General features: G+C 51.3%; 1 long non-coding RNA gene across 2 annotated transcripts in view; it reads left to right on the top strand.

Moving 5' to 3' along the window:
• Positions 1-16: 16 nt before the first annotated feature.
• The window catches only part of LOC108444750, a 33,995-nt gene continuing 24,983 nt past the window's right edge, over positions 17-9,028 (top strand). Inside the window, exon 1 of one of the 2 annotated variants that reach the window (XR_001859411.1) lies at positions 17-2,332. This is a non-coding gene — a long non-coding RNA (uncharacterized LOC108444750). The remainder of the gene's footprint in view (positions 2,333-9,028) is intronic. The other variant, XR_001859413.1, reaches the window with a different exon arrangement.

The following is a 9,028-nucleotide window of genomic DNA, read 5'->3' as shown; positions in this document are numbered from 1 at the left end:
GCTGAACCAAGGAAACGCTGCTGGGGAGCCGGCAGGGAGGGCATTTTGGCAGCTGTGAAATATCACCCATGTGGATGGGAATTCCCTTCCTGATACTCATGGCGTTACTTCAGAGGTTGCTGATTTGGCTAGAGCAGCCACATGTGCTCATGGGCATGAGATGGTGCAGCCCCAGATTTCCCCTGCATGCCTTTCCAGAGCCCCAGCTCCAGCCTGGTCCTCTGCTGGCAGCCAAAGCTGGGTGTTGGCAGGCATTGCAGCTGGGAACAAGCTCTGGGAACATCCCTAAATTGCTTGTGGGGCTTGGACCTGTATCTGGCACTGCCACTACCAGCCAGAGGCTGCGAGCTGCCTTATATCCTTCTTTTAGAGATGCTCTTTTCATGTGACATGCCCAGAGTTCACCAGACCACTGATTTGCAGTCCGCTGACCATGACAGGGCAGTCCCACTCCAGTACAACAGCCAGTATCCTTGGCAAGATATAGGAGCTCCAGGCACAGGGACAGACAGCTGAGCCTGCAGCCCTCTGAGAACCAGAAATAAATGCGCAGTCACTGCCATGCTCCAGAGGGGAGAAGGAGCATCTCGGCTCTTGTTCTCTTCCTCTGTGGTGGGAGGTGTTGGCAGTGAGAGCTGAGTTATTTATTTATTAAGATCCCACTTGTGTTGCTGCCTGAGGCTGCTGGTCTCTGTGCTGGAGCCGTGGTGCTTGCGTGCTTGCAGGGAATGGAAAGACTGCAAGCTATGAAGCAGAAAATACTGTGAGTTTGGCAGTGGTGGAGCTGGAGAAGGCATGAGGGCTCACTGGCACAGAAGATGTCCCTGTCCCAAACACTGAGCAGAAGGAACCCTCTTGAGAGCTAGATGAAGGTGGAGCATCAGCTCCACATCCTGAGTCCAGTCTCCAGCCGTGTTGCTGCAGCACTGGTGTGCTGAGCCGTCTGTGGTCCCTGACATGCTGTGGCTGCAGGAAGCCCCGCAGGCTTTTCCAGAACACGGCTTTTAAGTCAGATCAGACCAGCAGTGCGGTTTGCAGCCCAGCTGTGCACAGCTGGCTCGGCACAGCCAGGGGGTGGGAAGATGTGGGTGGGAGCGTGGCGAGGTGGGAGTCTCGCCAGCTGTCCTCAGCACAGGGAGCCTGCGGCTGGGTGCGTCAGCCTGCCCTCAAATTCCCAGCACACAAGCCCTTTTCTGTGCCCCCTCTGCCCTCTTCCCCTGGCCCTCCTGGTGCCTGCAGCCAAGGGCACGTGGGAGCCTTGGCATGTGGCTCCCTGGGGACTCAACCTTCACCAACTGCAGACTCATGAATCCCACAGGGCCGGCCCTTGGCCACAGTGTCTGTGCTCCTCTGCAGAGTGATCAATCATATTTTCCAACACGGTTCCTTCTCCTTGGTATTAATCAGTCCAAGAAAGCAGCCTGGACTGATCACTACCATTGCGCTTTCTGCTAAATTTACCAGCTGACCACCATCTCTTCTCTTCATGCCACGAACTGGCAGCAGGAAGCGTGTTGTGTAAACTTCATGTTATCCTCAAAACCCTGGCAACCGTGATGATGCAGCAAGAAAATATCTGGAACCTTTTGGAGGTGCTGTGACAGGCAGCTCTGCCTCACGCTGGGAGGCTCTGCTGAAGGCAGTGTGGGCAGGACGGGCAGGCCAGGGGCTGTGTGCCACCAAAGGTGGGGACAGAGGTCTCAGCCTGCCTGGTCTGACCTGGTCCCAGAGCCCTTGGGACACCAGGCATTTCCCCTTGACAGATGGGATTGGTCACAGCTTGCCAGCCCTCCCATTTCCATTATTCCTGTGTCCATTTATTCAAGAAAACACAGGATACTTCATGGTGCAGTGCTTTCTTGCTGCAGAACAGAGCCTTTGCAGAGCCAGCATCTTTCTCAACGTGTAAGTAGATGGACTCTGATAAATCTAGGGTACAATGAATCATTTGCACTTGGTGCCTGATCTCCCTGGTGTCTTCAGTTTTGTTTAAGTTTCACAGCATTATGGAGAGAATTCGCTTATCTTGCTAATATTGAAATGTATACATAATTTGAATCCTGTATTCCTAAAAGCAATATTCATTATTCAAGGTGACAACAGAGCTCAAATTAGTCCTTTAGCTATATCAAGAGTATCAGAATGATCACATGTTATTTGGATTAGCGACCTCATGCAGACACATGGCTTCACACACGTGGGTAGGGCAGCAGGGCATGGTTCTAAGGTGCGTGGCCAGGAGGATCCGTGGAGCCAGATCCTGCCCTGCCTCCTGCCCGCGGCAGTCCTGGGGAGCCACCTGAATTGCACCAGAGTTCAGCCTTGGCGGCAGGTGAGGTGATCCGGGGCGGCGTGCCAGGGGGACACAAGGACGGTGGATTTCTGTTTGTTTTTCTGCCCAGGGCAGTCAGTGGGAGGAGGGGATTTGAAATCCTCAATTAGCACACTTTGACAGCAGCGCAGGGTGTGTGCTAGAATGGAGTGGTTTCTCCCTTATTTTTCTTTTTCTGCTTGCTGATGTGGAGCCAAAACTCTCCATTAGCCCTTTGGCCATTGACAGGTGTTAGCAAGGGGTGGGATTTTTGGAAAACTCCTGTGCATTTTCCATTTGCTTTGGTTGTGCACGGCTGCACATGTGCTGGTCCAGAGCTGTGTGCATGCCCTGGTGCCAGAGATCATGCTGGAGAATCATCCTCATATGGGCTAATATGAGATCTCTTGCAAGCTAGTAAAGAATTGATGTGTTACTAATTGTTTTAATAGAAAATATTATCCTTCAGAGGATGTTGTTGTTTTATAAACAAGGGGATAATTTACAGCTCAATTGCTTAAATCATGTGTTAATTGCTAACTGCAATGAATAAATACATTTGTAAGTGCAACATTTAATTTGCACAGATTCCAGAAGTCTAGACATTAAGAGGCAGATCATTATTTGATAAGTAATCTGGAATGTCGTATGAAATGACATTTATTCTCACATGATGAAATATCCTGAAATGAGATTTCAAGGTCCTTGTCCTTCCTTCCATGCAATGAAGGGCAGTGTTGTCATTGGCTGCCTCAGAAATGTGCCCAGGCTGCCTGGGAACACAGGGGAAGGCAGGAATCCCCCAGGAGTAACACAGAGAGAAGAGCAGCAAACCTAGGTTTATGCAGGTGTAAGTTTTTAATATTACAAAATGCAAAGAGAGAATATAGAGTCAAAAATGGGGGAACATCTACAGTAGGCTGGGAGGCTTCACATCAGTGCTAAGTGATGGCAGGATGGCTGTGGGGTTGTGAAAAGCATGGGGAGTACCTGAAGAGGTGAGCTGGGAGTATGGGTGATGAAAAGGAGGCATTAGTGCTGCTGCCTGGGCGCTGGTGAGGCCTGGGCCCAGTGTGAGGATGCAAGCAGAAGCAGCAGCAAATAAACACAGCAAAGAGGGGTTTTGTAGCCTGCTGCTGGCCACGTGTGCCCGGTGGCTGCTGCTTGCACTGCGAGAGGCTGCAGGAATCTGTGCAGGATTGCGTCCTGTTCTCCAGGGAGTGAGGAGCCCTGCCTGCTGCATGCTGCTGGAGCTGGGGCCGGCTGCTGCTGCTGCCCAGAATAAGAGGCCCTGCAAACAGAAGGCACCTGTGCTTCAGTTGCTGATATTGAATAATCTTGGGCTACTGGTGCCCTTTTGCAGGCCCGTATCTTTATTGGAGGCTGTTAAAGCCTAACCTCCCAACAGCAATAACATGACTACAAAGCATTTCTAAGAATAAAGTACGTGGGAATAAGGGAGATACTGAGATCCCAGCCAATTTCAGTACAATACAAGTCTGAAGTACCTTATAAAGTTAACAAGTCAAATTTAAATGTATACAAGGCTCAGGAGCATACAGGAAACAGGATCGGCCAAACCTTCAAAGGCCCATCATTGTCTTTCAAAAAGTCCACTGAAAGGCTCATGCCATAAAAAAGGTGTATTCACATGGCTGATACAGTGATAAACCTGGTGGAGAAATGCCAGCAGCCAGAGTGGGCAGGGATGCTCCCTGCAGGGATGCTGTGGTGGCCCAGCCCCTTGTTACAGAGCGCTTTGCTCTGCTCTCTCTGCTGCTGCACCACAATAAAAGAGGGTTCTTCTGGTGTAAATCTGGGGAGTGTTGGGCAGGTGACTGGCTCCAAGACAAGAAGCAACCCTTGCCCCTGGCTTTATGACAGGTCATCCAGCCTCTGCAATCTTGCTGCTGGAGAGGTAAAAAAATAGCTCTTCTGCCTTGCCCAGCACCATCTTCATCGCACTCTTGAGTAGCACAAGCTGCAGCGAGGAGTGCAGTACATGGTGGTGGCTTCCCTGTCCCCTCTGATATAAACACCCTGGATGCCACAGACAGGAGAGACCAAGGAAAGAGCTAGGAGAGACAGCTTGTGCTGCATGCCCAGGAGCTTGTCCCTGCTTTCTCAGAGCTGAAGACACCTGTGGATTAGGAGGGTCTTCTGTAGGCACCTGGAGAACAGCTTGTGAAGTGTTACAATGTGAAAACTATGCCAAAAGGTCCCAAGCCTGCTCCTGTTTATCTTCCTTTAGTACCAGATTCAAAGCCAAATGTGCTCATGAAATGCCAGGGACCCAGAGCTCCTTCAGCCTGCCTGAGTGGTGTCAGTATGGTGAGCTTACCATGTGAAGGACCTGATCTGTCCTTCTCCTGTGTGTTATTTGTGTTTAGCAGGCTGTCTTCTGCCTTCATCATGTGCCATTGTGTGTTTATACATTTTACCCATCCATTTGAATGCAAGAACCAATGCCACAGGACTTACCAACCAGCCATGCTCTCTAGCAGAGCATCCAAGCAAGCTGCATTGCAAACCATCCAAAGACTGCAATAGAATGGCAGAAAAGTCTCAGGAAAATCCCTGTTACAAAGACATGGGAAAATCAAGGTTGTTTCATGGCTTATTTGTGAGCAGGAAGCAAAACCACCCCAATTTGGTGCCTCTGAAGAGACCAGCAGAACTGGGACACATGTTGCAGGACTTGGTGCGCAGGAATTCATGAACCATAAGGTCTTGTCAAAACTAATTTTTAAATGAAATGCAGTGTCCTAGCAAAACACATGCCTGAGACTTAAACGAAAACCAAAGTACAAAATGTGGTATTTAAAGGGTGGGTTCTGTCTCAAGTGAATAGAAGCCACATGCATTCATCTGACATCAGTTATTGGCATGATCTGAAGTTGTGCTCACAGAGGCTGCAGTGAGAGCAGGCAAAGGAAGTCTTCATCTCCTCCTACAATCCTATAGACAAGATCAACCTTTCTGCACTTTCCAAGTGAAAAGATTTCTGACACCAACCCCTATGTAGGTAGGCTGCCCAGGTGTGGCATGGAGCATCCCGGGGTGCTCAGCTGCTTTCTCCGCACTATGTGTAGGCAGCAGTGAGGCCACTTACACCTGCCTGAAAGCCTGGTGCAGACTTGCATCTCTCTCTCCTTGCTGCCCACAGTGGGTTAGGGACTGTGAGCTCCCAGTGACACCACTCTGTAGCAAGTGTCCTGCAAAAGTGCCAGTATTGAGGCTTAACCTTTATTAATTGGGGAGAGGAAGAAATAATGCTGGCAAAATATTGTCAAATTCTTCAAATTAATGATTAATTCTAGATGGAGTGATACTGTTTGATGTGGTCTTTGCTGGTTTAAACAGGAGAAGGGTGATTCACTCTAAAGGAATTTATAAAAACACAAGTATTTGCTCATGGACAATAAATACTGGGGCAGATAAAAAGGGGGATGAAGTGTTCAGTGTTGTGATAGCAACTCTGCTTGAGAAAACTTCTGACCTTCTCACATCTTAAATCAATGCCCCCCCCCCCTCCCCTCGCTTTCCTCCAGGCCTGCTCTGGAAGCTGAGGGAACAGGGGATGTGGGAGCACACCAGGCTCACCCCGGGCTGCGTTGCTGGCAGGTCTCCCCTGTTTCCCTCTTGTTCCCACAGGGAGGACTGGGCACCCGCTGACACCCGCCGAGGGGCACAGGGCAGCACCCTGCAGCATTTTACACAATCTGTGTACACAGCCTAATCTGTCAATTTGCCTGCTGTAAAAGTAAGCGCATAAACCTGGTGCTGAAGCCGCTGTGGTTTACAGAGCTGCTCCACCTGGGAGGCTGAGATTTACGCTGTCCACTGGTGAGCGAGGCATCCCGTCCCATCCCGCCCCATCCCATCCCGTGCCGTCTCACCCTGTCCCCTCCCAGTGCAGACAGGCAGGTTGCCCAGGAGGGCTGGCTGCAGGCAGCAGAGCATGAGCAGCCCAGTGGGAGCTGCAGCAGAGGCGCCGGCAGTGCTGCGCCTGCCCCGCCGTGCCTGACAGCCATCGGGTGGGTACCTGAGGGAGGGAGCTTGCTATCTACCTTTCCCGTGGGAATATGATGCAGCCAAGATAACCCCCGGACCTTGCTGGGTCTCTGCCAGTGTCATTAAAGTGTTGACATCTGCTGATTACCCTGACATGATGCTGGTTTTATTGAGACAAGATTAGCCACTTGCACTTTGGAGGGAGGCTGAGCACACACTGTCACCGGCTGTCCCCTGTCAGGAACGGCTCCAGAGCCTTTTTCACTCTGGTCTTTTTTCTTTACAAAAATCTAACTATTTTTGCCCTAAAAATGGCAGCATGGGAGTGAGGGCGCAAGACAGACAGAGCAAAGTCCCTGAGCTGGTGTCCTGCCTTGCCATGTCTGTTGTGGGTTAGCCAGAGGCACAGGGTGGCCCTGGTCACATCCAGTGTGCGGCTGATGGAGCAGAGCTGGTACCCACAGAGGGGCTGAGCCCCTGCCTGCAGCCATTCCCGCGGCATCGCCTCGCAGGCTGTCAGCAAGCCTTTCATCACAGCCCCTTCTGACATCAGCCTTTCTAAAACACCTGAGCTCCTTGTGGTCCCTGTGCTCATAACACTTGGAAGTGACAGCGGCTTCTGGTTCCAATTAACCCAGGGGCAGTTTGGGGACTATCTGATTGCACCGCAGTGGAGGGGAGAGGAGTAAAAGCCTTTCTGGGAAGCAGCGATTGAATGTGTGGGTGAAGGACTTCTGAAAATAGCAGATGGTTTCTCTCTTTCCTTCCTCCTTCTTTTCCTTGTCTTTTTTTTTTTTTTCCTGAATTCCACGAAACAGACAACCCATCAGCACATTTTTCACCATCAAAGCTTTGCTGAAGGGAATTCTCCACTGCTATTTCATTTCTTCCTGATGTTCACAGATTGTAAAGCAAACGGCCTCTGGAGAACAGGGAGGGCAGATCTGTCCCAGGGTGACAGCAGAGGACTGGCTGACATGCTTGGTGCACGACAGGCTCCCCCTGGCAGCTGGCAGCCAGGGGAAGAGAACACACATCTGCCTTGGGACACTGGGTGGCAAACATGGCACTGCAGCTGGCAGCTGCTAGCACTGGAATCTGGGACACAGGGATTTGCCAAGGTCTATAAGCTCTGTCTTGGACACCTGCACAAGGCTAACAACCATGAGCAGAAGCTGCAAGCAGCAGGGGAAAGCAAGCACCAGTTCCGAGGCTGGCCCCACTAACTGATGTTCTCCTGGGAGGAGATGCACTCACAGGTCAGAAGAGGCAGGTCCCACCTGAAGCCTTCCTCCCACAGCCTTCCCACAGTCACACCACAGCCAGAGATCCTAAATATTGTGTCTCTGGGAGAAACAGGAAGGGAGGAAGCCATAATCCCATCAAATCCCAGCCCACAGTGTGCCAGTCCTTTAAATTACTCTCTCTCACATGCAACACATTCAATGCCTGTTGAAAGAAAGGTAGTGAAAGGAGATGTAAATGGAAAATAAGCTTGAAGGGTGGACAGGGATTGGTGGGTTATGTCTTGTTTATCCAGATCTGTTTTATTAAGACACCGTTTTTAGACCTGGCAATGCTAGCTGATTGCTGCCTGCTGTGATGCATGGCAGCACTGGTGCACTGTAGGAAGATGCTCCTTGAAAAGGAGGTGTGAGAATTCACCAAGAAGCTGCAGCACAGGGAGGGGCAGGAGCAAGGATGGCAACCAGTTGTGCTTGGAGGGTTGGAAGAGGATGCTGGTGGCTATACTCTCCTTTCACCAGTGACTTGGACACAAAAAGGGAGCATTTGCTTGCAAAATGTGTTTCCCCAGACAGGAAAGTGAGATGTGGAGGCCGGTGTGGGGCCAGGAGCTCCTGCCCAGTGTCCTGGCATTGGTGGTTGTTTGACAACATGCTTGCTACATGTGTATGGCTGAGTCAGAGGAAGAAAACATTAGAAGAGAATGGCAAAACTGCTGGCAAGACAAACGGGACTGAAATGATCACTGGGACCAAGGGGGTCCAGAGCAACTCCCAGCCAGAGCAGTCACAGTCAGAAAATAACCTCATTGCTTGTTGAAACATGAGCCACACATGAGAGGGATGAGCCAGCATGGACTGGCAGGAACAGGCATCCCTTGCACTGTGTCTCCACTGCTCACAGAGGAGCACAATCCTGCTCCTTGCCATGAGCTGGAGGAGGAGGCACTGGAGGCAGAGGTCAGAAGCAGCCAGCCCCATGGGGTTATCACTGGGTATGTGTCGTGCTTCTCACCTCTGACATCAGCTCTATGCCTTGAAGATGTCCTTTGCCTAAGGAAAAGCTGCTTACGGGCTCCAGATGCAGGACAGTGAATGGCAGCGACCCTGGACTCGGGTGCAGGTGCACTGAAGTGATGGTGTACAGAGATGCCACCCCATGCTCTGATGCTGCTGGTAGTGCAGAGCCTCAGCACTGAGCTGGGCCTGTCCCCACATCCTGGGGCTCCAGAGTTGCTGACCCAAACTTGGCAGATTTTGGGTGAAAGCAGGCTATTTTTAAAGGTGCTTCAGCCCCCCCACTCCCTGCGTGTCATAGGGATGCCCAGTGGGAACAGGGGTACTGCTCACTTTCTCCCTACTGCAGCCCGGGAACCCATCCAGCCCCCACTGAACCGGGAGTGGGGTCCGTGGGAAGAGGACAGATGTGGGGCTCGCCGGCCGCCCGACAGAGGCGGGG

The sequence above is a fragment of the Corvus brachyrhynchos genome, unplaced genomic scaffold (genome assembly GCF_000691975.1).
Source record: "Corvus brachyrhynchos isolate BGI_N302 unplaced genomic scaffold, ASM69197v1 scaffold221, whole genome shotgun sequence".
In the NCBI taxonomy this organism is placed as follows: Eukaryota; Metazoa; Chordata; class Aves; order Passeriformes; family Corvidae; genus Corvus; species Corvus brachyrhynchos.
The sequence above is the reverse complement of the archived record's forward strand: the minus strand, read 5'-3'. Positions and strand labels throughout refer to the sequence as shown.